This window comes from Vicugna pacos, chromosome 3 (assembly GCF_048564905.1).
Source record: "Vicugna pacos chromosome 3, VicPac4, whole genome shotgun sequence".
Classification (NCBI taxonomy): Eukaryota; Metazoa; Chordata; class Mammalia; order Artiodactyla; family Camelidae; genus Vicugna; species Vicugna pacos.
In genome coordinates this window covers 78,141,595-78,168,321 of record NC_132989.1, presented here as the reverse complement: position 1 = coordinate 78,168,321, position 26,727 = coordinate 78,141,595, and the positions used below count along the sequence as shown (strand labels likewise).

General features: G+C 36.0%; 1 protein-coding gene and 1 long non-coding RNA gene across 4 annotated transcripts in view; both read left to right on the top strand.

Moving 5' to 3' along the window:
- The window catches only part of RNF180 (ring finger protein 180), a 164,360-nt gene that overhangs the window by 50,006 nt on the left and 87,627 nt on the right, over positions 1-26,727 (top strand). The window lies entirely within an intron of this gene.
- Positions 3,588-6,568, top strand: LOC140695672 (uncharacterized). The gene is made up of 3 exons (XR_012071429.1): positions 3,588-4,103; positions 5,702-5,757; positions 6,323-6,568. It is a non-coding gene; the product is annotated as an uncharacterized lncRNA (long non-coding RNA).

Below are 26,727 nucleotides of genomic sequence, written 5' to 3'. Positions count from 1 at the left end.
CCTTAATTTAAAATTTTGTCATTTTAATTATGATATGTTTTGCTGTTATTCTTTTTGGATTCATCTTGTTTGGGAGCCTCTGTGCTTCTTATATCTTAATATATTTTTCCTTCTTCAAGTTTGTGAAGTTTTCAGCCATAATTCATTAAATACTTTTTTTTTTTTTACCTGCTTCTCTCTCTTCTCCTTCAGGTTCCCACATATTGCAAACGTTGGTGTGCTTGATAATGCTGTGGAGGTACCTTAAACTGTTCTCATTTTCTAAATATGTTTTTCTTTTTGCTATTCTGATTGAGTGAATTCTATTATCCTGCCTTGCAGATTACTTGTGTGTTCTTCTCTTTCACCTAGTCTGCTGTTTGTTCATGCTAGTGTGTCTTTCATTTCATTTATTGTATTTTTCAGTTATGATTGGTTCTTTTTCATATTTTCTAGTTCTTTATTAAAATTCTCACTGTGTTCATCTGGTAATTGCCCTAATTCAGGTAGCATTATTCTTACTAATGCTTTGAGCTCCTTATCTGGTAAATTATTTATTTTTGTTTCATTAGTTTTTTCAGGGATTTTCTCTTGTTCTTTTATTTGAAACAGATTCATCTGTCTTCTCATTTTACTTAACTGTCTCTGTCTCAGTGAAATTTAGTGGAACAGTTACCTGTTTCAGTCTTGAAGGGTGTCCTTGTGTGGGAGTTTGTATAGTCCGTGTGTGCCTATGGCTTTGGTGGTAGAGCTGGATCTCACATGAGCACAGGTCACATCTTCCCTCAGGATGTGCTGGAAGCTATCACTGTGGTAGGAGGTGAGGCTGGAGATGGAAAAGCTAGAGCCAGAATAGGTTGTGAACAGGGGCTTCTCCTCTGCCTAGTGGCCAACACTACCCAGTTGGTCCCACATTGCTGGTGCAGAAGCCCAGAGGATTGGGTCTGAGATGGTTCTGTTTTTTCTAAGTGTGTATTCTCCTCACTTCTTTCTCCAGGACCCTTGCCCCAGGGTCATGGTGCTTCCAGCCCCAGTCAGTATTTTGGAGTGCTCCCAATGCACTGCCTCTATGAATGCCAGCAGTGGCCATCCTCCTTTGGTTCAGATGCCATTCCAGTTTGAGCTGGCTCCATTACTCACAACTGCACATTCCCTTCTGTTGTTGCAACCATTGCCCTAGTGTCCAGGTGTGGCACGGAGCTCACTCCCCATGGCAGATCTCTGATCTCACAAAATCTTGCTCCTCTTTTGTGTTCCCTCTAGGGGCACAGAAACTGACCTGATCACTTTTCCCTTCCTACCCAATTCTTTGTGGATCTTTTTTACAGTTTTGGTTGTACAAAAGTCTTTCTGCCGTCTTCAGTTTATTTTCAGTGAGAATTGCTCTATTTGTAGATGTATTTTTGATGTGTTCATGGGGGGGAAGTGAGCTCTGTGTTCTCCTAGTCTACCATATTGATCTCCCTTAGATCTAAATTCTCTAATGCTTTTCTCATCATTAAACTGGGGTCATGAGTTGTGTCGTGGGTCCCCAAGACCTACACCCATGTTTGATGATTCTCTAAGAGGACTCATAGGACTCAGCCTATAGTTGTACTTACAACTATGTTTTATTTCAGTGTAAGGATACAAACCAAAATCAGCTAAGCAAATACATGCATGAGGCAAAGTCTGGAAGAAACCAGGTGCAAGCTTCCAGGAGTCCTCTCCATACTGAGTTACACAGAGTGAACTTAATTCTTCCATTAACAAGCTGTGACAACACCTGTGTACCAGGGACGCTCCTTATAGACTCAGTGTCCAGGGTTTTTACTGGGGGCTTGTCAGTGGACATCTTCAGGGTGGCACATACCAAAATTCCAGCCTCCAGAAGGAAAGCATATGTTCAACATAAACCATATTGTTTGTGCAAATATTCTAGGCACAGAGAGCCACTCTTATCAGTTAGGATAATGGGAGCTCTCCAGAAATTCGAGGTCTCAGATGCCAGCCAAGGGCCAGCCCTTAAGGTACAGACAGGACCTCTATATTAACAGTTTTCTGTACTTTGGTTTTTGGAGACCACAGAAGTGAAATGTAATTTTTCATCATGTTAAACATTATATTAAGGATCTGTACTATCAACATGACTTATCACTATTAATGTTAACTCAGAAATGTTTTGAAACATGGAAAAAAATTGTCATACTTACATATCCCTTATGTATTAGTTTTCTATTACTGCTATAATAAATTAGCACAAACGTAATAGCTTAAAACAATATTGTTTAACATCTTGTATTTCTAGGGGTCACAGTCTGAAAATGGGTGTTATAAGGCTAAAAATGAAGGTGTTGGCAGGGCTGCATTCCTTTTGAAGGCTCAAGGATAGAATCTATTCCTTACTTTTTCCAGCTTCCAGGGTCTGTCCATATTCCTTGGCTTGTGGCCTCCTTCCTTTGTCACATTTTCTCTTTGACCTATTTAAGGGCCCTTGTGATTATATTAGGCCCACCTAGATAATCCAGAATAATCTTCCCATTTTAAGATCCTTAATCACAACTACAAAGTCCCTTTGCCAGGTAAGGTAACATATTTATAAGTCCCTTGGATTAGGACATGGACTTCTTTGGGGAGCCATTAATCTGCCTATCACATCTTACATATGCTGGGAATTTTTCTGATTTCTTTTTTTTAATAACATTTTTTTATTGATTTATAATCATTTTACAATGTTATGTCAAATTCCAGTGTAGAGCACAGTTTTTCAGTTATACATAAACATACATATATTCATTGTCACATTTTTTCTCTGTGAGCTACCATAAGATCTTGTGTATATTGCCCTGTGCTTTACAGTATAATCTTGTTTATCTATTTTACAATTTTAAAATCCCGTCTATCCCTTCCCACCCTCCACCCCCTTGGCAACCACAAGTTTGTATTTTATGTCTATGAGTCTATTTCTGTTTTGTATTTATGCTTTGGTTTTTTGTTTTTGTTTTTCAGATTCCACATATGAGCAATCTCATATGGTATTTTTCTTTCTCTTTCTGGCTTACTTCACTTAGAATGACATTCTCCAGGAGCATCCATGTTGCTGCAAATGGCGTTATGTTGGTGTTTATGGCTGAGTAGTATTCCACTGTATAAATATACCACATCTTTATCCAGTCACCTATTGATGGACATTTAGGCTGCTTCCATGTCTTGGCTATTGTAAATAGTGCTGCTATATGAACATTGGGGTGCAGGTGTCATTTTGAAGTAGGGTTCCTTCTGGATATAAGCCCAGGAGCAGGATTCCTGGGTCATACCTGATTTCTTTATTTGATTTAACCCTACACCATTTTATGAGATAAGTTTTATTATTATCACCATTTTATGGTTGGAGAAACTGAAGATCCCAGAAGCTAAATGACTATTTTAGGCCCATAAACCTAGTAGGAGGCAGACCTAGATCCCAGAGTTCATGTTCTTAATCATTATACCATGGCCTTTCAAGAAAGGATTCTTTTCTCACGTATTTTATCATTCTTCGATGATTCAGAAGACATTTTGTTATTGTATACCTTTATTCCTCATTCATCCTTTTCTGCATGTAACTAATGCCCATTGGGTAGTTTACTCTTTGCCAGAACCTGTGCTAAGTATTGAAGATACAACAATGAATGAAATATGATCCCTCCCTTCAAGGACCTTTCAGTGAATGGAGAGGGCATGTGTGAACATCAGTGATCCTTTGCTTATGCATTTGCAGAAATGCCGTACCATGGTGAATTTTGGCCAACAGTTTACTTAATCCAGGATTGCTTTGGCCAAGACCTTGAGATGCAACTGAGAATCTCAGAGCAGTCACAAAGAAGCTTGATTTGAAGAGAGTAGGAAGATTGGTGACAGAAAAGTGGAGAAATGGTCAGCTGTTGAAGAATTATGATGTATTAGTCAGAAACTTATGTTTGATTCTGAGGTTGCTATGTAGCTGCTGGAGAGTACTGAGTAGATCCAGGCTGAGTCCACAGTAGTAGTTCAGTAAATGGTTGCTGAGAAGATGAATTGGACACATGAATACATGTATCCAGTGCTTCAGGCATGGAAGTGATTTAAGTGTGGAGGCTAGCAGTGGTTCCTAACTCTGGCTGCAGGTTAGAATCCTCTCAGGAGCTTTTAAAAATGCCAGTGCCTTTTCTATCAGATTATGTTCCAGTTGGTCTAGACTGGGCATCATTTTGTGTGTTTGTGTGTATTAAATAGATACATATATATTTTTTTACATTTTCAGTAATTCCAGTGTAGCCAGAGTTGAGAACTATTAGAAGAGATATCAACAAAAAGTAATTAAAAGTAGTTTAGAAGTGAGTTGATATAGTCCTTGACAAAGCATTTATTAACAAGAGCAAAGAGAATTCGTTCTAATGTATGGTACAGAGGAAGAGAAGCTGGCTAGAGCTAGGCATAGATGAAAAATCATACTGGAGAAGACAAGATGTTTTGATCTATGCTTTCTAACATGTCATATAGCTCCTTACATGTAGTAAAAGACAGCATGAATACTTATGTCCAAGTAACACTTTGTATATTTAGATCGCTTTTCTTAACCTAGTATTAAAAGAATGAGAATTTTGACTAGGAGCAAGAGGAGGGAGGGAATTATTTGAAGAAGTTGGGGTGATAAGAGTAATGCTAGCAGCAGTTAACATTTATTGAGCTTTTCTGTATGTTAGGTACAGTGCAAGATGCTTTATTTGTATCACCTGATTTCCATGAACTATTAGGTTGTGGATCATGGTCAAGCATTGAGGGGGCAGGCTTTGGACATCTAGAGAGGAGCATGAAGGCACTGGCTTCCTCAGGCACTGGGAAGGGAAAGGCAGTTGCAAAATAGGAGAACAGCAAAGATGCATTTTATCCTTTCCCAAATTTTATGTAAGGCCAATTTTGTGTAAGGAAGGGAGGAAACATTATCATCAGTCATGTAGTCCCAGAGTGATACTTACAGGAAACTGGAGCTTATCACACAGGACTGAGCTTAGTCTAGCTGTGTTGGAAGAGTAGAACTAGGCTCTGCCATCAGCTCTTTTGGCCTAGTGTGCACTGGGAATACTATGCCAGATTTATGTTCTAAACCTCCATGTTTGAGTTCATTTATCACATCAACCAAGGTATTCACTGTCCACATGTTGGCCTCCCTCATTGCTCCATTTCTGCCCTTCCACATTATAAAAATCATAGTCACTTGCTGGCACTGCCTCCTTGTCCTGTTGAAGCCTTCTTAAAACATGTGTGATGCTGAGATGTCTCACCTACTCTTCTCACAGATGGGAACCTCACAATATCAGCTTCTGTGTGCCCACAAATGGGAGAGGAAGCTGAAGACCTCCCCAGGCTCTGCATGACCAATTGTAATTGCTACCTCATGGGCTTTCTTTTACAAAGTAGTATTTTTAAAGTTACTGTTTAATTTTAGAAGCAGTATTTTCGGGAAAGTGTAGAAAACTGAAAAATACATTTACCAATCAATCAAGCAGTTACAAATGAGGTGGGGCGGAATGTGACCTGGGGGACAATAAGGCAACCTTTTCTTAGTTATGTCTTACATCTTAAGCTGAGTAGTAATTTTACAAGTGTTATCTTATGATTTATTCTGTTTTGTATACCCTCAATATTTCATATACATTGAAGAACTTACTACCTTAATAATGCCATCTCCTTTTTATTCATTATTTTTGCTGCAAAATCTTAGATTATTCATCTTTGCTCTCCTTGTTGTAAAGCTCAAGGCTCTAACAGATAATATAGGCAAGTATTCTTTTATGTAAGAAGTTCAATTTTTTATAATGCTTTTCTAATATTCCATTAGAATAAAATTGAACATTTAATAATCCATGAGAAAAAACTTTCCACTAAAAAAATAATTACATGTCAGTGCTGTGCGGGGATATGCTATCTCAGCTTTAAAATGCGGTGCTTTTATGACCCTCCCTGGCGTGCTCCTCTGGAAAGGTGACATGGATCATCTTGTTTTCTAACACCAGAGGGCACCAAATTTCCTTTTGCAGCAAACAGATGAAAATTATTTCTTTCCATCAAAGAATTTCATATATTGGGGTATAATATGGAATGGTATATTTTTAGTCTCTTGACAGATTAAAACAGTAAGAAAATTTGTGCTTTATGAGAATTTACAAGTCATGGTAAGGTTCTCTCATGTTGCCATTAGCTAGCAATCTGTCATTGCTTTTACCAAGCGGCTTTTCAGGGGTATTCTATGTTTGTTAGAGGGAATGAAACAGATGCTCTGGGATAATCTTGGGGTAAGTTATTTTGAAGCAGCTATAGATAATCCATCTATTCTGGCTTTAAGTTTCAGGTGGCATGTGCAGTTTTCTGGAAATAAGCGTGTCCCCTAAATTCAGGATAAAATCGATGGCAAGTTTGTGCTACAGTGTGGAATAGGGTGCTGACAGAGGGGAGTGAAATGATGTCAGCCAGTAAGTCGCAGTGAACCTTTCACACCTTGATGTTTCATAGAGTTTTGTTAATTTGCTTTTGACCATCCTTCTCTCATTTTTGAATAAAAGAATGTTTGGAACTGGGCCACACTAGCCAATGACTTCTTTTGCTTATTGTACTTTTTTTGTCCAGTTGAACATTTAAAGATATTTTTGCAGGGTTTATGTGTGTTAAGTTATTTCCAGTTATTGGGCCATTTTTCCCCTTTTATTTCCAGCTACAGCAGTTGATTATCTATTTTGATTTTCTAATCACCAGCAAATACAAGTGAGGCAACTGCTATAAAGTAGTAGCATAATCCTATAGAAAAAAATACAAGCAGGTATTTTAAGGAAATCAAGGTGCTAGCTCTCTATGTACTTGGTGGTATGTTACAAATTACCTTATATTTAGCTGCTTAATACAGCCCAAATATATTATAGTTCTGGATAACAGAAGTCTGAAATGGGTCTCACTGGGCTAAAATCAAGGTAGTATTGTCATTCCTTTCTGAAGACTCTAAGGGAGAATTCATTTTCTTGCCTTTTCTAGCTTCTAGCCTCTGTCTGCTTTTCTTGGCTCATGGCCACCTTCCATCTTCAAAGCCAGCAGTGGCTGATCAAATCTTTTTTATGATGCCATCTTTCTGTAATGACTCTTCTGTCTCCCTTCTCTCCACAACAATGCTTGTATTTACATTGGTCCCACTCCATTTAATCCAGAGTGATCTCCTTACGTTAAGGTCAGCTGATTAGCAGCCTCAGTTCCATTTACAGTCTTGCCATTTAATACAATGTATTCACAGGTTCCAGGGATTAGAATGTAGGTATCTTTGGGGGAGGGGGGATTGTTTTACCTACCGCACAGTTTTACTGGAATCTCTGAGTCAGGCCAGCCTTGAGAGAAAAGAGATAGCTACTTACAGATCTTGAAAGCTTAGGGGAAAATGAGTGTTTTCTCTAACCTTCCCTGGAATTTCTACATTACTCACATCTGTGGTTTTTCTTGGGGTTCTGAAAATGCATGTGTGTTCTAGTAGGCATAATTAATTAATTCTGTGTCAGTCATCAGCATAATTTGACAAATGATTGGATTAGTCCAATGGGTCTTCCCTAAGTATAGTAAAGGGAATTTAAGTTAAGAATTAATTTTGATTTAATTTGAGAATTAAGTTTGGGTGGGAGAGCTGGATGAAAAGAGGCACAAGGCATTGTTTGAAAAGGTTTAGTGGGCTCAGGACAGAGAAAACAGCTTGAGGGCAAAAGGGCTGCTTGGGTAAAAAGTATGGTTCTAAAGGTAGTATTGACCTACCTTACAGTGTTGCCTAGAGCCAGGACTCTAAGTAAAGGAACATTAGACAATAAACCACATCTTTTTGGTGCCTAAATGACTCCCAACTAGTACAAAGCAATACCAAGATCTTTAGACTGTTAGAATTCATTTCATTCCGTAGGAATAATAGTCACAGACCACAGGTGTATTAATGACAAAAATGACCACTTTCATTTAGAGTGTCTAAGTTAGTTTTTTGTGCATAATGAGCTGTGTACCCAAAAAGTCCAGTTTTCCTAATGTTATTTTTATATTATTTTAAAGCAACTCTATGCTATATGAAAGAAAGACAGTCCTAATTTTTTTTCTCAGATAGTGTAATTTATATGATAAATGAATACCACAAATTTAATGAGTTTGATAAGGAAGAGTTCTCTTTCAGTGAACTCATTAATTATCTAGGTCCCTCATCTTAATGCTAACTATCAAAGCTACAACTCTGAGTTAGAGTCTAAACTAATTAGTAATAGTTTGGGTAATAGTGTATGTTGTGATGTGTTAGAGTTCCTGCCTCCTTGTAAGTGAACTGCTCATTTCTGCTCTTTCAGCAGGCTCTGGAACATTCAGCACATTTCCTGACTTTCATGCGGTGCCACCATCTAAACTAGATTAGATGAATGTGTTTACTATTAAGGTTAAACCTAAAGAGGAAAGAAAAGAAAACAGTTCTCTAATTCATCTAAGAGAGTAAAAAGCCTTTGTATCCACCATAGTTATGTGTGAGCCAAAAAGAGCACTCATTTCAGCCCACTTGAAACTATAGGAACACATCTCTTTATTTTGAAGCAGCTAGTCTCTGTTTTAGGACATTTTGTCTTCTAATAACATTTAGGAGTAACAGAGTTCATGGCTCCATACTTGAGAAGTCAAAAATCATTGTACATATTGCTTGTCTGGCAATCACCTAGTAGGTGATTGTTACCATACTGAGTGCCACAAGTTTCTTTTCCATTGTGCAATAATAAATACCGAGAATATAATGACTTCCCCTTCACGAGGGTCGCAAAGCATGGAGGTTTATATTTCTAGACTTCTGATAGAACTCGATCTCAGAAACACGTTTAGGAAGAAATTTTAATCTCCCTGGATTGGTTTTCCTTACGCCTAAAGGAATTATATAGTGCCTTGGTTCTCAAATGCTCATCTGTGGACCAGCTGCATCAGAATCACCAGGTGATTTCCCCAGAGATTCTTGTGTTATAAATCTGGAACTGGCCCTAGACAGTTTTCAAAAGCACCCTAGTTAATGTTGATATGCAACCTGACTTGGTAACTCTTAGATGCTTGTTCTAAAGTCAGCTGGAGTTAAAGCTTGGAGATCATTCTCTCGTTGATATTACTACACTATGTCTGTCAAAAGTCACAAGATCACTGTCAGTGAGAAAAAGCTAGTAAACGGTATGTCATGTTTAAAGGATTGACTTCAGATGTAACAGTCTTACTTTGGAGTCAAAAAATGGTAATAATGATACCATTATAAACAACGGCAGCAACAAAAACAGTGAACACTTACATAGTACTTGCTGTGTGACAAGTCCTGCTCCGGCCCCTTTAGGCATTCTGTATTAGTCGCTTAATCTTCATAGCAACTTTATGGGGTAGTTACCTTATTATTGCTATTTTATAAATGAAAGTTACATATCTTGTCCAGGATCACCCAGCTAGTAAGTGCTGGGGCTGGAATTCAAACCCAGGCCTTGAGGCTTAAGAATCTGTGCTCTATCCACTGCTTTTCATTTTATGTCATGATTCTGTTATGCTGTGGAGCTCATTCATATATATGTTGGGAAGTAGTGCAGTCAGTGGTTTAAAACTATGAACTTGTGGGAAGACTCTGTAAATAATCACTTAAGTGAATTACTTACTCTCTCTGGGCCTTGGTTTCCTCATCCAAAAAAAAAAAAGAAGTTTAAGATACATTCCTTATAAGGTGTCGGTAAGACTAAATGAGGAAATGTTTGCAAAATGTTGAACACATGCAGTTTACGTAGTAAACACCTCAAAATTGGTAGATTTTGTTATTATTAATCATTGTGTTATTATGTTATTGTATTATAAGTTTTGAGGCATTAAACAGTCAAGAAGCCTAAAAACTGAAAACTTTTGGCAAACATGCTATCTAGAATACTTTGGCAGGTTAGATTTTAGCAATTATAGAGCTATATGGATAATCTAGCAAAGATCCTTAAGCGAAACGATGGAAGTCTGTAGTGGTATGCAGAAATAATTTTGATGGACGAATTTAAAGCATCAGTATTTTTAAAGTCTTGTGGTTTGGATAATAGTCACAGATGGTATTGTGTCATGAAGGCTGGGACCACAGGTGCAAGCACCAGGGTACAAGTAGTCCATTCTAGGGACTATTTGTTGTAGAGGATCACCGAAAGGCCCTGGGAGAATTCAACAGTGTTGCACTACCCCAGGAAGATTTTAGTGACCAATGGTAAGAACTCCCAAGGAGCAGAGATCAGATCTGAGGAATGTATAGCCTTTGGGCAGTTCTTGATGATAAGCTGAATAAGTCTCTTCCGAGCACTAAGGAGGAAAAAGAGCCACCAGGGTTTAACATCTTACTTACAAGTAGTTATTTTTCTGAGTGCTGGTACAGTTGAGGAGTTGTGCACAGCGTCTTCAGGTCAGTACCTGTGGATAGGCTTACTATCCTTACGATTTTCCTTTGCTTCTATTCATATCCCTTCTTAGTTCTGCTTCTTTCTCTTGTTACTCCCAGGATTGTTTATTACAGTAATAGATAATATTCTTCTCATTTGGAATTTGCAAGTAGCCTCCCAGCTGACCTCCCTAATTTTCAGTGTACATCAGCATGTCCACAGCTCCATTTGTTCCTTTTACTGCTGTCTTCCTAAACCTCTTTGACTATAATTGCCTACTGAATAATTAATACCTGGGTTGCCATTCTGTGCCTTTGCTGATCTAGTGTCAGTTGTATCCCAGAGTTTCTGTGCCTGTATCCTATATTCAGCCAAGTTGGACTGCTTACTGTACTCTGAACATTTTTCACCTCTTAGCTTTATTTTGTGATTTTGCTTCCCTGGATTGTCCTCCTGGACCCAGAGCATACTTTTGAAATGATGATCATTCTTAAGGCACAATGAAGAGAACAGCTTCTTCTTGGAGTCTTCCATACTTTTTTAGGCAGAAATCATTATTCCTTTGGCTGTAACTCCCCAGATTTGCCGTACTTCCTCTGCTCTGCTATATGTCCCTAAGAGTCAGTGGAAATGACTAAAGCAGACATCTTTGAGAATGTAGACACTCAAATAAACAGTTATTAAATTAATGGATTAATGTAAGAGCCATTTAGCAAACTTTTGTGAAAAAGTAATGTATAATGAAAACTTGATACAATTTTGAGTAATTTCATACATTTATCCAAAAAGTGTATCCTTTGTGTTAGAGTGATTGTTAAAAGTTTTGAGACTTCATATAGGAAGTGAGAAATACATTTTTAAATATAAATGAAATGATTATATAGAATTATTTTTACAATAGCTTATTATATGGTATAAAAGATCTTTTCTTGTGTTTTGATCCTGCATTTCAAGGTCCAACCTAAAATAGGTTACTAAATTATTCTCAAAGAAAACAGAAAGACTGTGTTTGCTAAACTATACTTCTGGCTTTTTTCATTGTTTTTTAAAAATACATGAGCAAATATTTCAAGCACATAAATATTATTTTTGGCAAAGTAAGGAAGATGTATTACTTTGTCTTTAAAATTTACCATAGTCATTAAAACTACTGTATTAGTTAGCTTTTGCTATAATGCTGCCTCAAAATGTACTGGCTTAAAGAAAAACATCTATTTTATTTGTTCCCAGTTCTGTGGTTAGCACTTGGGGCTAGTATCAGCTGGTCATGTCTTCTGCTGGTTTTGGCCATATCATCTAGCACATGGCTGGGCCTGGAAGGTCCAAGATGACCTCACTCGTACATCAGGAGGTTGATGCTGGTCTCAGTTTGTCCTCTTTCACCATGTGGTCTTTTATCATTAAGGATCTTCACATGGCAGCATTGCCTTTCAAGACAGCTGGAGTGGAAGCTGCAGACTGCTTGAAGCACAGGCTTGAAAGTCACAAAACATCACTTCTACTATATATTGTTGGTCAAAGCAGATTAGGAGGGTAGATCAAATTTATGAGTGGAGAAATGAATTCTTCCTTTTTAAAGAGGAGCAACAAAGTCATATTGAGAAGAAACATGCATACAGACATAGCAGGAATTATTAGGCCCGTCTTTGCAGACCATTTATATAACAAGTATTGTGAACTTCATAATATTAAGGGTTAATTCTCAGTTGTCTTCTGTTTTCTCTGGAAAACTCTGTGGAAAACTGGTTGTTTTGACAGTATTTTGCTCTCTTACGATTATACGGCCCTTTGGCTTAAAAAGAGTTTGTTGGGAGATTTTAAAATAATGCCTTTGTTCTCCCTAACCCCTCCCTGCAGCAGAAAGTCCTGTTCAGCTCATGGGAGTGGGCCTAGTCACTAGCATTTTTAAAAAACTTTCTGTATTATTCTAATAATGTACAGCCAGGATTTTAAACCATTACTTTAGACAGTGCTCTCTTTACACTGTGCATTATCTGAATTTTAAAAAGTGGGCAATGCCTATCATATATCAGGAGTTAGGCGATTGCCAAAGGGCAGTTTGTTGCCTTTTTCATTTTCAAATTATGTCCCTTACTTCAAGCAAAATGAAGTACTAAAATAATAAATGAAATAGCCAATGCAAATAATTTTTAAAAGAAACCAAAAATAAAAGAAATTCAAAAATTAATGTAATGAGAAATTAATAATAATTACCATTGAAAAGAATAATAGTTACAAGTGACACAGTGGGTCAGGTTTTGGTTGTGGGCTCTTGTGCACACTTTTCGCTAATAATTGATATCAATTATTGTGTTCAAGCCTCGGAGAAGAGACTTTAGACCAATATATATTGGGTAACATACACCAAAACTCTGTGTAGGAAAATTGTACTGGGAGCTTAAAGAAGTTCAGTAACCCTGCTGAAGAGCACAGTCACAGAATGTTAAAACTGTAAAGGCCCACAGAAATTATCTGTTTTACCACTCAACATGGTTCTTCACCACCACTAGGAGTTGAGACTCACTGCCCTAGATAATCACCTTGCATTCCACATGAGTGCCCTGGGCGATTTCAGAACACTTGTTAATTCTGCATGGCCTGTAATTGAGAGGAGGCAGCAGAGCATACTGGAAAGAGAACCGGAAGTCCCAGCAGGTTTGAATCCTGGCTCCACTGACAGTTTAGCTGTGTGATCTTGTGCACATTAGTTAGTTCGCCTGAGCCTTGGTCACTTACACATGTTGAGTGCCTCATCCACAGAAAGTAAGATTTAGATGGTTAAGTGCTACTGACATGTCTTTTCTTCCCATTTGTTATTCAATTAGTAAAGAAATTTTCCTTTTAATTAAAGACTCATAGCATGGTCAGTGCCTTTCTAACTCATGGTCTTATGTGATTGAGCTTTCTAGATGGCAGTTACCCTTTCTTATTTTACCTTGATCCTGAGAGTATGTTTAAGATACTTCTTTAAAATGCCATGTCATAATGTTAAATGAAAAACAAAGCAAACGTGTATTTTACAGATAACATGAGAAAAATTGGAAGAAAACATCAAAATTTTACAAAGATTTACAAAGATTTATTTTTCTCATCCAGATATGTAAAATAAACATACATTGCTTCTATAACAAGAAGTAACAACATGTTTTCCCCCTTAAGTTTAATATATACATTTATCAAAGGTAGCCACACTTCAAGAAGGTGTATGCACTCATTTTGTGAAAAATAGCTACTTTCATGGTGACATTGAATCCACTTGAAATTCTAAAATTTTCTAAGATAGCCAATTCCTTTTCCTTAATTTTCTGTCCATATTTATAGTATCATATAACAAGTTGCCAAAGTTAGAAGCATGGGAGTCTTTCATGACTCCATTTTCTTCATTACGCACATATTACTGGTTATCACACTCTTATATAACTGATTATTAAACTTAATTTCTTCTATGTTTAAACTGTCTCTTTTCGTCTACTCCCACTTTTTGAGCCTCTGTTTCAAACTCTTATTATCTTATTCTTGAATTGCATCTAAAATCTGGTCGCCACAGTCTCTTACCTAAAAACCTGTGAATCCCCATTTATGAGGGATATGTCTAAACCTTTGCAGGACATTTGGTCCTGTCCAAAATGTCCATTGAGACATTTGGTTCATGATTTGTTAAATAATACAAACACTGAACTTTTTAAAATTGTATTTATATTATTTTTATTGTGATTCACGATGAATTTTGGAGTTCACATTTATTCGTTTTCTTCCTTTTCATCAAGTTTGGTTAGTTGCTCTTAAGTTGATGAGCAGTTACTCTCAAGTATTTATCAACTTGATTATTGGCTTTATATTCATTAAATCTGTTAATTTCATTTATACAAATTTTATCTTGTCAGTATATTGTGAAGTTCGTGGCCATATTTGAGTGTGATCACCAAGAACTTGGGTGATAACTTGTTCGTTGCTTTGCTGTTTGTCTTTTAACACTTCAGGAAATTTCCAATTTGAAGGATGATGCTCTACCATCAACTTCTGGAATTTTCTGTGCTAGCCTTTCACTGCATTATTCATCTTGTGATTGCTGTTCAGTACGAATGTATAAACATTCCAAATGTCTGGTTGAGATCTTAGAGCTTCTGGTCTTCTTTTGCCTTTGCCACACCTTCCATGGACATACACTCTCTCAACATAATTCATTAAGTCTTCTAAATTGTCTTCCGCACTCTTCATAATGTACTCAGTTTCATTTACATCTTGCAAAGGCACAAATGGAAGTCCAAATGACATGGGTACCTTCTTATGGGTATCACTTTCCATTGCCATATACTCATATAGTTAGACACAAAGAAGATTTTTTTTGCCACAGTGGTTGTGAAAAGTGAAACAAACATTCTTTGACTTGTGCTTTGGGTAGACGTAGTTTGAATTACATTCGTATCTGCAATCTCCAAATCCATCATGCACACTAGATGGTTAATATTGAGGTTTCTTTTCCATGCAAATGCAAGTACTTTGTCATATAGATAGATAGATCAATCAATCAATCTATCAATCTATCGATATGTAAGTGTCCTCTCACCTTTTCATTGTTAGTACATAAATCACTGGTATAGTATAACTTGATATTATGCGGTGTATAGTAAATAACTCAGTGAACTGTAATTGTTGGTGTCTTGAAGCTATTGTCATTGAATAATACGGTACTGGCACTTAAGTATCAAATTGTCCAAGTTGTGTAAATAAGAAATCTTTTCTCATCTGGGACACCAGAATTATGCACAAGAGATGGTTTTCCACATCTGGTCACCTTATACTCTTCTGGAATTTCAATTCCATGCAGTAAAGTTGGGTTTGGAGGTCAGTCTGTTTTGAATTCTATTTACAGATGACTCTAGAACGACATGGGAATTAGGGGTGCCAACCCTTGCAGAATCATTATGCTGTACACCAGAAATTGACACAAAATTGTAGACTGACTGTACTTCAATAAAAAAAAAATTCCAATTATAACTTTATAGTCGGCCCTCAGTATCCACAGTTCGGCATCCATGGATTCAACCAACTGTAGATGGTGTGGTGCTGTAGAATATATTTATTGAAAAAGAAATCCATATATAAGTATACTCACACAAATCAAAGCCGTGTTCATCAAGGACCCACTGTACTTGCCTCTTTAATGAGTTTCTGGTAGTATTAACAGGACCACTTTGTCAGAAATATCATGGAGAGTTCTTTGGAGGAGCCTGTGATGCTATTGCATTTGGTTCTTCTGCATGTCATTTTAATCCATTCAGTTTTCCCTCCTATTCAACACCAATGTTGTGCTGATATTCCACATCCCATCTTGAATGATTGTCATATTATCCAAATCTTGACTAGTTGTACATTGGGCATTGTTGATTCTCCTCTCTTCACGGGGCCAGTACCTTTTACTCTTATCCCTTTAAAGAAGTGAAAATGGTAACAAAAATCATTATAATGTAGCATTGGCTCTTCTTTCTGTGAGTATACTATTTCTGCCATGTTCTGCCGAGAATCTTCAATTAAAGATGTCATATTGCCAAAAAATAGGAGAAGGGTTATTTATTCCCACTCTACATTTCTTTTTTTATCTTCCTCCATTTCATCCCTGTCAGCTCTCCCTATTGCCTCTCTTTGGTCCAAGTTTCAGTTCCTTGAAAGTGGTAACTTACTCTTGTGTATCTGTTCTTGGTTTTGATTCTCTACTCTACATTCTCCATTGAGGAATTTACTCATTCTTTAGACTCATTTTATTTTTTTTTAACATTTTTTATTGATTTATAGTCATTTTACAATGTTGCATCAAATTCCAGTGTAGAGCACAATTTTTCAATTATACATGAACATATATATATTCATTGTCACATTCCTTTCTCTGTGAGCTACTGTAAGATCTTGTATATATTTCCCTGTGCTATACAGTATAATCTTGTTTATCTATTCTACAATTTTGAAATCCCAGTCTATCCCTTCACTCCCTCCACTCCCCTGGAGTGGAGTTTGTGTTCTATGTCTATGAGTCTATTTCTGTTTTGTATTTATGCTTTGTTTTTTTTGTTTTTTTGTTTTTTTGATTTTTAGATTCCACATATGAGCAATCTCATATGGTGTTTTTCTTTCTCTTTCTGGCTTACTTCACTTAGAATGACATTCTCCAGGAGCATCCATGTTGCTGCAAATGGCGTTATGTTGTTGGTTTTTATGGCTGAGTAGTATTCCATCCGTTGTATAAATATACCACATCTTCTTTATCCAGTCACCTGTTGATGGACATTTAGGTTGTTTCCATGTTTTGGCTATTGTAAATAGTGCTGCTATGAACATTGGGGTGCAGGTGTCATCCTGAAGTAGGATTCCTTCTGGATATAAGCCCAGGAGTGGGATTCCTGGGTCATATGGTAAGTCTATTCCTAGTCTTTTTGAGGAATCTCCATACTATTTTCCACAGTGGCTTTACGAAACTGCATTCCCACCAGCAGTGTAGGAGGGTTCCCTTTTGTCCAGAGCCTCTCCAGCATTTGTCATTTGTGGACTTTTGAATGATGGCCATTCTGACTGGTGTGAGGTGATACCTCATTGTGGTTTTGATTTGCCTTTCTCTGATAATTAGTGATATTGAGCATTTTTTCATGTGCCTATTGATCATTTGTATGTCTTCCTTGGTGAATTGCTTGTTTAGGTCTTCTGCCCATTTTTGGATTGGGTTTATTTTCTTCTTATTGAGTTGTATGAGCTGCTTATATATTCTAGAGATCAAGCCTTTGTCAGTTTCATTTGCAAAAATTTTTTCCCATTCCATAGGTTGTCTTTAGACTCATTTTAAATATTAACCTTTGATCAACTCACCCAGCATATTTAGCTGCTTCGCTATCTCCTAAGCTCTTACAAATGCCTGGATAATAACATGTAACTCATTTTAAGATTTGTGTGCATGCTCTGACTAGACTGTGAGCCTCTAAAGGACAGGTCCTGTGTGTCTTTCATCTTAATACTTCATAAGTCAAAACATTATAGGCAGTTAAAAGTTGTTTGTTGAATATGGTATGAAGTTGTTTCTAATTTCTTCCCCCTTTTCTTTCATGACTGAATTGGAATAGTTTGTTAAAGATCACTCATGAACCTTAAGTGCTCAAATAATGAAAAATAAAATAGCAATTGAGAACAAGTATAGCTGAATGTATCTATGTTGGAGTGGGAGAGCAAGCCTCCTCAAATGAAATATTTACTCTTAGTTTTATTGTAAAATTTTTTACATTATAAAGTTAGTTATTTTAAAGCCAGTGTTAAAACTTAGAATAGTACTTGTGGTACTACTACTAATTTTGTCTTTTATTGCATTCAAACCCTAAATTCTGAAACTACTGCTTATTAGCTGTGTGATTAAAGAAAGAATGCTAAGCGCTTTACATATCTTATTTCTAATTTTCATAATAACCTTATCACATAGGTATGCTTATTTTATAGATGAGAAAACTGAGGTTCAGAGAGGTGTTATTTTAATCCAAGTCGTGAAGCAAGTCGTAATGTTGAGATGAAGAAAACTTTTGTGAATGTTTTCAAGTAGGTAATGACAAAAAGGATAATTTAATAACATGTTGCAATTGAATAATACTTTTTAACTATAACATGTAAAAAGGATTGTCATTGACATAATATACAAATGAGTCATCAAAATAATAATCTTTAAAAGAAAATATTTATCTGTAAATTGATTATCAATTTCTTTTTTAGTTGAGCCACCACTCCCCTATAGGCACAGGTTGGCATTTATCAGTGCAGTTCTGTTTAGGTGAGTGCCGGTCTCATTTAGCAGGGATCTGTCTTTCATCTGCTGACTAGTACAGTATGTCTTTCTTTGCGTCAGTCATATTTGGACTCAGAAGAAGATGTTTACGTGTTGTTTTTTAGTTTTCCTTTTTAAAGATACTGTCTTACATCTGCATTTCTTTATCTGTGGATCAGTACATAGATATAAGAGTTCCTGACAATCCGCCCGCATGTTTCTGATGTGAGGCCTTAAATAGTTACTACTACTGTTGGAAAGAAAAGTAAAAATTGAAATTCAGTAAATCCTTGAGAGTTTAATGGGGTGTAGAATACTGGGGATTGAGGTTGAAAGACAAGATATCATCAGTTCTCTTTTATTTCTCATCCCACACTTTCCATCTCCAAGTAACACCAAATAGCATAATCCTTTGCGTCTGGACAGATTGACAGAATTTTATCTCCTGTGAGATAAAATCTTCCTAAGAAGACTATGGAAACATATTGGATCTAAGTTACCAGACCCAAAGGGGAAAATTCACAGATCTTTTTGAGTTGATTTGCTCAAAAATATCACTAAATGTATATGGAAGAATCCCTGAATAAACAAGAACAGTCCTTGTGCAATTGATGTTAGGTGTTTTATGCACCAGAATATTGGTAGTGTATTTAATTGGCAGGAATGTTGATGATAACTGGTAACATCTACTGAGCACTTTTGTGCAGGCCGTGTTCTGAGTGTTTTATATATACAAAATCATTTAAATCATACCGAATCATTACCAAGTCATACATACCAAATCATTTAAATGGATCTGCCGCTGGGTCCCTTAGCTCATGCAAGATTGGTAATAGACACTGTGGAAACTGCAGTGGGTAGTGGGCTGCTGGCTCTCTAAAACTCAGTGTTTGGCCCCAGGAAAGGACTTGATGTTTCTACTTCATTTGCAGCAGATCGAGGCTGCACTTTGTTCAGTACATTTTAGTTTTCCTAATAATTCATTTATCCAATAACTATTCATTCAACTAAATGTTATAAGTTTACATTTTTTAGCTCTTTAGGGTTCCATATGCTTGTTACCCTCTAAGTACATTAATCCAGTCAGGCCTCAATTTATGTCTTTCAGATTTTAAAGAATGACCTCTGGTTCTAGTTTTTAGGAGTCAAAATAAAGTAATGGTGATAAGCATAGGGTCTGGCTGCAGACTGTGGGTTTTAATTCTGTCTGTTTTCTGTTATTTAAGTAACTTCAAATACATTTAAAATCTCTGTGCCTCAATAACTTTGCTAAAATCAGGCTAATAGTACTACCTACCTTAGATGGTGGCTTGTGAGGATTTGATGAGCTAATAAATAAAGCACTCAGTAAACATATAACAAAAAAACACTTAATGCAAATAAGCTAAAATAACAACAGATATCCAATATTATAAAATCAATAATTGTAAGAATAATAGAAAACCATGATTGATTCTTAACAAAAAGTAGCTTTCAGTATTGTTTCTCTAAGGCATTTTACTTTTCAAGTAAATGTTTGCTTTTGATGGTCTGAGAGAAAGCATTAAGAAGTCTGCCCTTAACCCCTTTCTTTAACAATATGATAGTACTTCTGAAGGAGTCTAACCAAGAGAGGGACTTTTAAAGGGGGAATATCCCTAAATATATTTCTCTTCTGTATGAAAATAAATCAAGTATATAATTTAGAGGAATTATATCAAGATAATAAAGCCTACTATTCAAATTTAATTTATTTTAACATATATTTGCTCTGTGTTTTGCTGTTTCAATGCAGGAAGTAAACTTAATCTGTGTCATTGTAGAGTGTGCATAAAAAGTTTTGGTTTTGTTTTATAAAAACAAATTGAAATGTCACTTAGCATTTTCTCCTTTGTCCATGAATAAATTCCTGGTTTGAGCCACCAAAGGAAGATGTCATTTATTACTTGATGGCAGCTTTCACTACAGCTCCTTGAAGGCATTGACCGTTTTTCATTCATATTTTCACCTGGCCCCTTTTAGAAACTCAATAAATATTTATTAAGCAGATCTGGTGAAGAGGAAATACTTGAAGGTATTCAAATGCCACTTTCCAGAAAAGTAAACTACATTATTACTTTTAAGGGATAGAAAATAGTACAGCATGCATTATTGCTAAGAAAATTTAACAACTTGATTTGTAGATGTGTTTTTATAGTTGCTGTACATATCTTGAATGAGCTCTCTGAATAAAAACCCAAATAAATAAATTCTATTTTATTTATATTCTTTCAAGGGGTATAAACTATGTCTCCTGAATACCCAGATACAGGAAATATATCTGACAGGTGATTCTCTTTTAAATATTAAATCTTTATTTTTCTTTTAAAATATTGATTTCCTATGAACCCTCCTATGTATCTTATATTCAAAACCTTTAAAAGAAATACTCAATTTCTATTCTATCTCCAGGTCTGTATTTAACTTTTAAAAATTTAACATTCTAGAGCATTTCCTGTCGTTAAATATTCTCCAAAAAACTGTTAATATGTAAGTATGTTAGATATGTTTTCAGCCGTATCGTGCTGTTAAACAGTTAGATTGTTTCCAATTTTTGTTTATTATAAACTGATATCCTTAAATCTCAGCTTTTGTGGTCTGAATATCACATCCATTTTGCTTAAGCTAAATTTCTAGGAGTAGAATTGTTAGGATCTTGATTTGGTATGTGTTACCAAATTGTATCCTAGAAAGATTGAATCAGTTTATTCTCTTAACAGCAGTTTACAAATAGTCATTTTACTGCATGTTTAAAAATACTGAGTAACTGTAGAGTTCTGCCTTGCCTACTGTTTGGTTACTTCAGGGCATTCTTGCTCTAATTTAGATTCTAACATCTGCTAGTTATCTCCAGAGGTCCTAGAGCTAATAGGTAGACTCAGGATTTCAAAGTTGTAGAATAGATAAACAAGATTATACTGTATAGCACAGGGAAATATACACAAGATCTTATGGTAGCTCACAGAGAAAAAAATGTGACAATGAATATATATATGTTCATATATAACTGAAAAATTGTTTTCTACACTGGAATTTGACACAACATTGTAAAATGATTATTAATCAAGAAAAAATGTTAAAAAAAAAATAGGTAGACTCAGGATCCAAAGCAGAATTATGTGACAACATCATCTCAGACGTGGCATCAGCAGGAGACCAGTTTAATCATTTAAAAAAGAGAAAGAAACACACAGCTCTTCCTTAGCACTTACTATATGCCAGGCTCTGTTTTAAACACTTTACATTTATTAACACATATTAATTCTTGCAGCTGCTCTGTAGAGTTTTTTTTGTTATTATGCCCTCTTTTTAGATGAGGAAACTGATTCACATACAAACAGGTTAAGTAGCTTACTCAAGATCTGAATTGGGGGATATAACTCTAAAAGCAATATATTTGTACTCAGGAAAAATGTATTTATTCATTTGCTTTTGTTAAAGCAACCTTTGTTTATTTTAGGCAGAATAGAACATTCAGATAGTAAAAAGAAGAAAAAGGAAAAAACAAACCCTCCCAAATTATTCATAATAAAAAAATTATTCATAACCTACTATTCCTATGCTTGTATATGTTTAAGTGGAATAATTTTGCACATCTATATCAATGTTTTACTGGTCACCTAGTATTTCATTTTATGGATGAAATAAAATAGATTAATACATTTTATTGATAAACCATTAGATTTATTTAACCAATTCCCTTTGGACACTTTGATTAAAAATACACACTTTTTGGCTGATACAACCTATTCTGTACATATACCTCGCATATACCTCTAATGTTGTCATTTCCTCCGGATTAATTCCTAGAAGTGACTGTTGGTTCATACATGTTGTTTAACTCCACATCCTTTCTCCTGTCCATTTGTTATGCTGTCATTATCCCCTCAGAGATTCACAGATCTTTTAGGTAGACATTTCAGTTTTCATCTAGGGAGACTGGCATCTCCTCAGTAAGCGATCTCAGAGTTTTTAGTATTCAAATTAGTCTTTTTTTCCCATTCTCAAATATCAGTTGAAATTTTTATAATTTTCAAGATTATAATGGTGATTGGTGCTTTCTAGGTATTTTATTTGTTTGATTTTGATTTTGGAGCACTTAACCACTGCTTCTCATACCAGTTAAGCATAACAGTATTTTTTAAAGAAGGGATTTGGGCATTGTTGTAACTCATGTAGTGGAGGTATGTCAACAGCATCCCGGATATAGGGACTTTACAGATAGTATACTTAAGATCTGGCTACTCAGAGTCAGGTCCCTTGAATAGTACCATTAGCATCACCTGAGAATGAGTTAGAAATACACTGTCCTAGGCCCCACTCTACCTGCTGGATCAGAATCTGTATTTTAGTAAGTGCCCCCAGGTGATTTATGTGCTTTTTAATGTTTGAGAATCTTTGCTTCAGGCTGTTTTTTCCCAGGTCTCATTTGTCGTTTATAGACAGCTAACTTAGCTCCTGATAGTAACTGCTTTTGCTATATGTTGCATTTTCCTGTCTGCTAGTAAATATTGCTCTTTTTTAGAAAAGCTTACTATTTTTTATGTGTCTGGTTCAAAACGAAAGAGGAATATATTTTATAAGGTAATTGTCTTCTAAAGTATTGTTCCTCAGAGTTGAGTTAGAAGCTGTTGTATTGATTGTGGCATTTTAGTGCACGTTGAATTATTAATTTGACTTCATTTGGCAGATAAAAGCATTTTAAAATCAGAGATTTTATGAAACATAGTGCCCTCTGTCATGGAACTGTTATCTTTCTCTTAAAGATATGCTAGTGCCAATGAATATTTTATAGTGTATCTGCCTGGATATAAATAACTATCATCTCAAAAATAAGCATTATATTCATCCACAAATGCTTACTTTGCAGATTCGTTGTTTCATTTAGAACAAATGTGCATTTAAAATGAGAAACATGATAAAAGTTCTACTTGAGATTATAGTTGTTTGCTGACTGTAACAAAATATTTTTTTGGATGTTACCTTTCCAAATCTTGGATGAAATTGCTCAAGTACTGCTTTTCAAAATATACAGTGATCCCTTACTCTTTAAATTCAGGAGCCAAATAGATTTGAACATGTTTTTGGAGAGACATGTTTTCTCTATAGGTTCTTATTCCTCACTCTCTGAATTCAGGAACCAAATAGATTGAATAGCAAGTGATGACTCTGCCCTTCTTCTGCATTAACCATCAGCATAATAAATAACACCTAGAACTATAATATATAGCAGCATTTCAGTTAGCTTTTTGCAAAAATGTTAACATGTTTTCATAGTATACTAAATATGGAAATATTCTGTAAACTATGTCTTCTTTTTGGACAGTCAAAATACAGCTCAGTATAATAAAGGCTCTGGGTGAATCCTCTATGAAATAAATCTGAATAATGTTGCTTAATCCAGCATTCTAGCTCAACTGTATGACAAGGACAGGCAGGCCATATGCCAAAATGCTGAGGGCATAGTATGTTTATAATAGAGACCATGGGAGCCTTAACCTGTATGAGCTGTTGATATCCCATCTGTAAACTGGGTTTTAGAGTTTCACACACTAACATGTGTCAGAGTACCTGGCACAAAGTTACTGGTTTTACCTTCCCTGTGGAAACTTGATGACAGGCTACTGCAGATCTTTCATCCAGTGATTACACACTAAAAGTGGGATTTACTATAAAACCTGCCCTGATCCTCTGCCCTCTCCCTGATGGCATCACTCATCTCTTGACACACATTCTCTCTTGCCCACACCACACAATTTTACTGTTACTTCTATCCAGAAAGATCTGCAGCTCTACAAGAAAAAATTCTTTTTAGTTTGTACACATAGGAATTCAGTAAGAATGAATGAAAGATTGGATGATGAACATTTTATTAAGTATATAGAAACTAGACTTCCATTTTGGCCCCTCCTAGTTGTATTTTTATCATCAAATATATAATTTTGGAGATAAGCAAATGCAACTGTGGCAGACATTGTTAGTTCACTAATTTAGTACTTGTTTCCAGCCTCCTCCTTCCCTGCCTGCCTTTCCTATGGAGGGCTCCTCCCAAAAACATCAAACAAAACAAACAGACCCTAAAAGCAAACTTTTCTAATCTCTCGTAGCTAACTGGCTAAACAGTATCATTCAAATCAGTGAAAAATAGGCAGAAATCTCCCAGGACCTTCCAGAAAAGCTTTTTCTTGTGTGCAAAAGGGACAGATGTGGCTGGTCCAAACACTTCCCCTTTTTCCTGCCTTAAACAACACTATGCCTCAAGCTGTGGGAGCTGTCTTGCAGCCTGCAATTTTAGACTTTTAGTGCATGAGAAAATAAACCATAATTTGTTTAAGTTATATATAATCAGTTATTCCGTTTATTGTATTTGAAAGCTTTCTTGACACATACAGAGGTCTGTGTGAGGAGGATGAGCTCAGCACCTGGCACCCAGTAGGTGATTCTTACATTGCAGTAACTATTATTACATTAATTTATGCCTTCAAATGTTAAGGAATGAGAAATAGTCACATTTGAAATACTTTTAACAACCCAAGCAACCAAATGAATTTGCTGTTCTTAATTTTTAGTGTTATACTACACTCTAAATTAAAGATATAAAAAATTAATTTAACTTTCCTAGGCCTGTGGTTGTCAGTGATATAACTGACCTTCGGGAGTCTCAGTGCAGTGGGTAGTCTTCTGAGCTTTTAACTGAGGTCCCTCTTGTGTGTACCCCTTCCTGTTTTCCCTCCACGGTTCAGCTGGCTGCTGGCTACACGTGCCTTGTCTACAAGCAGAGGGCAAACGCAGATCAGAGAAGACTTCAGTGACGTAGAGCTTTTGGGTTTTCGTTTGCTTGCTTGCTTGCTTGCTTGCTTGCTTGCTTGTTTTGTGTTGTTGATGATGATGACGTTTTTAATTCTCTGCAAAAACAATAGTCTTGAAAGCAAATAATTTTGATTTGTGAAAACTGGACTTTTTGACAGAAAAGTTTTGAGAGATCCCAAAGACAAAGAGTTAAACATGAACTTTATGGCATAAACAATTGACTGAAAAGGAAAGAAGGGTGGATATAGAGGCTCATTTTTCTTGCACTTGGAGAGCATATAAAAACCTCTTTCACACTAGGAGAAGGAGACCTGCCTCCCCACCCACAGCCCCCAGAGTCTGTGTTGACAGAGGACACCCATGGGCCATTTACCCTCCTCTCTCCCACCTCAGATGCCCTGAGTCAGGTAAGCTCTGTGCTCCCCAAGTCCTCTCAGGGATCAAGGATGGCAGAAGGGAAAGATAGGGTACTAAGGGAAAATCCTATTTACCACACAAAGAAACCAAGCTTTGAACTGGAAGCGAATAATTTGCCCTGAAGATTGTTGTCCTAGTTTACACAGAGCAAGTGAGAGCTGAATATACTAGATTCACTTGCTGAGAAACCATTACATTTTTGCACATCTGAATTTGGTGACTTTGATATTTGTACTTGCTAGACTATAAACATTTATGAAGCTGTAGACTTCCATTCTACAAGTTGTTTTTTCTTAATACCATGAGTTTAAGGTTTGTCAGTAGAGTTTATGTCTCCTCTAAAATATTTTATGAGAAATTTGTCAGTTGAGTTTTTAATTTCTATGAGTTGTTTTTTTTTTTTTTGCATCCTTTACAACCCTCTTGTCATTTAAGCATCACAACTGAAATAATGTTCTCTGTAAATTAGTGGACTACTAATATTCCTTTTTCTTAAAAGACAGAAAAAGATAAAAACTCAGAAATTTTACAGGAAACTTAGTTTTGAAGAAATAACTAGGTTAAAATTTGATCCCCTGGAGTTTAACAGTTTGTTAAAAATATTAATAATAAAATTAAACTTAATGTTATTTTTGTTAAAAAATATTGTTCAGGTTGCAGTTTTTCGGTCTGTAAAAATGATCTCTAACTGGAGACTCAGGTGTGTTGTATTTATTCCATGAACCTGGTAGATTCAGTGGAGTGCTGGGAGTTTTATGGACAGGGAAAATTGAAGACCTATGAGAAATTAGAGTAAAAGATATAGTTAGTATTGGAGTAGCTTTCACTTTTCTCTCAAATCTTTATCCTAGAAGTGCTCTTAGTAAGTGAAGTTCACCCATTATAACTCCTGTGTTCACCTTTAAAGGTGGGAAAACCCTGAATTAAATAAAATAATACAGACATACTCTGCTTTTAAACAAGCCTAATTTGTCAAAGTCTGAATTTATATTATGGGTGATTTAAGGGTAAATTCTTTCATTTGTAAAAGTATTTGCTTTAGGTTTCCTTGAAATAGTAAACTCCTGTAATCTAATGAAAATAGACATTTTCTGTCAACCGGGTACAGTTGGTTATATCTTCAAAATGTGTTCTGAATCCATTTGTTTTTCTTCATCTTCCACCAGTAATCAAATCACCATTGTCACCTGCCTAGACCACTGTACCAGCTCAGTTTATCTTCCTGCTACTATTTTTGCTCCCTGGAGTCTATCCCCCAACCCCATGGCAGTCACGTAAATCAGAGCATGCTGTTCT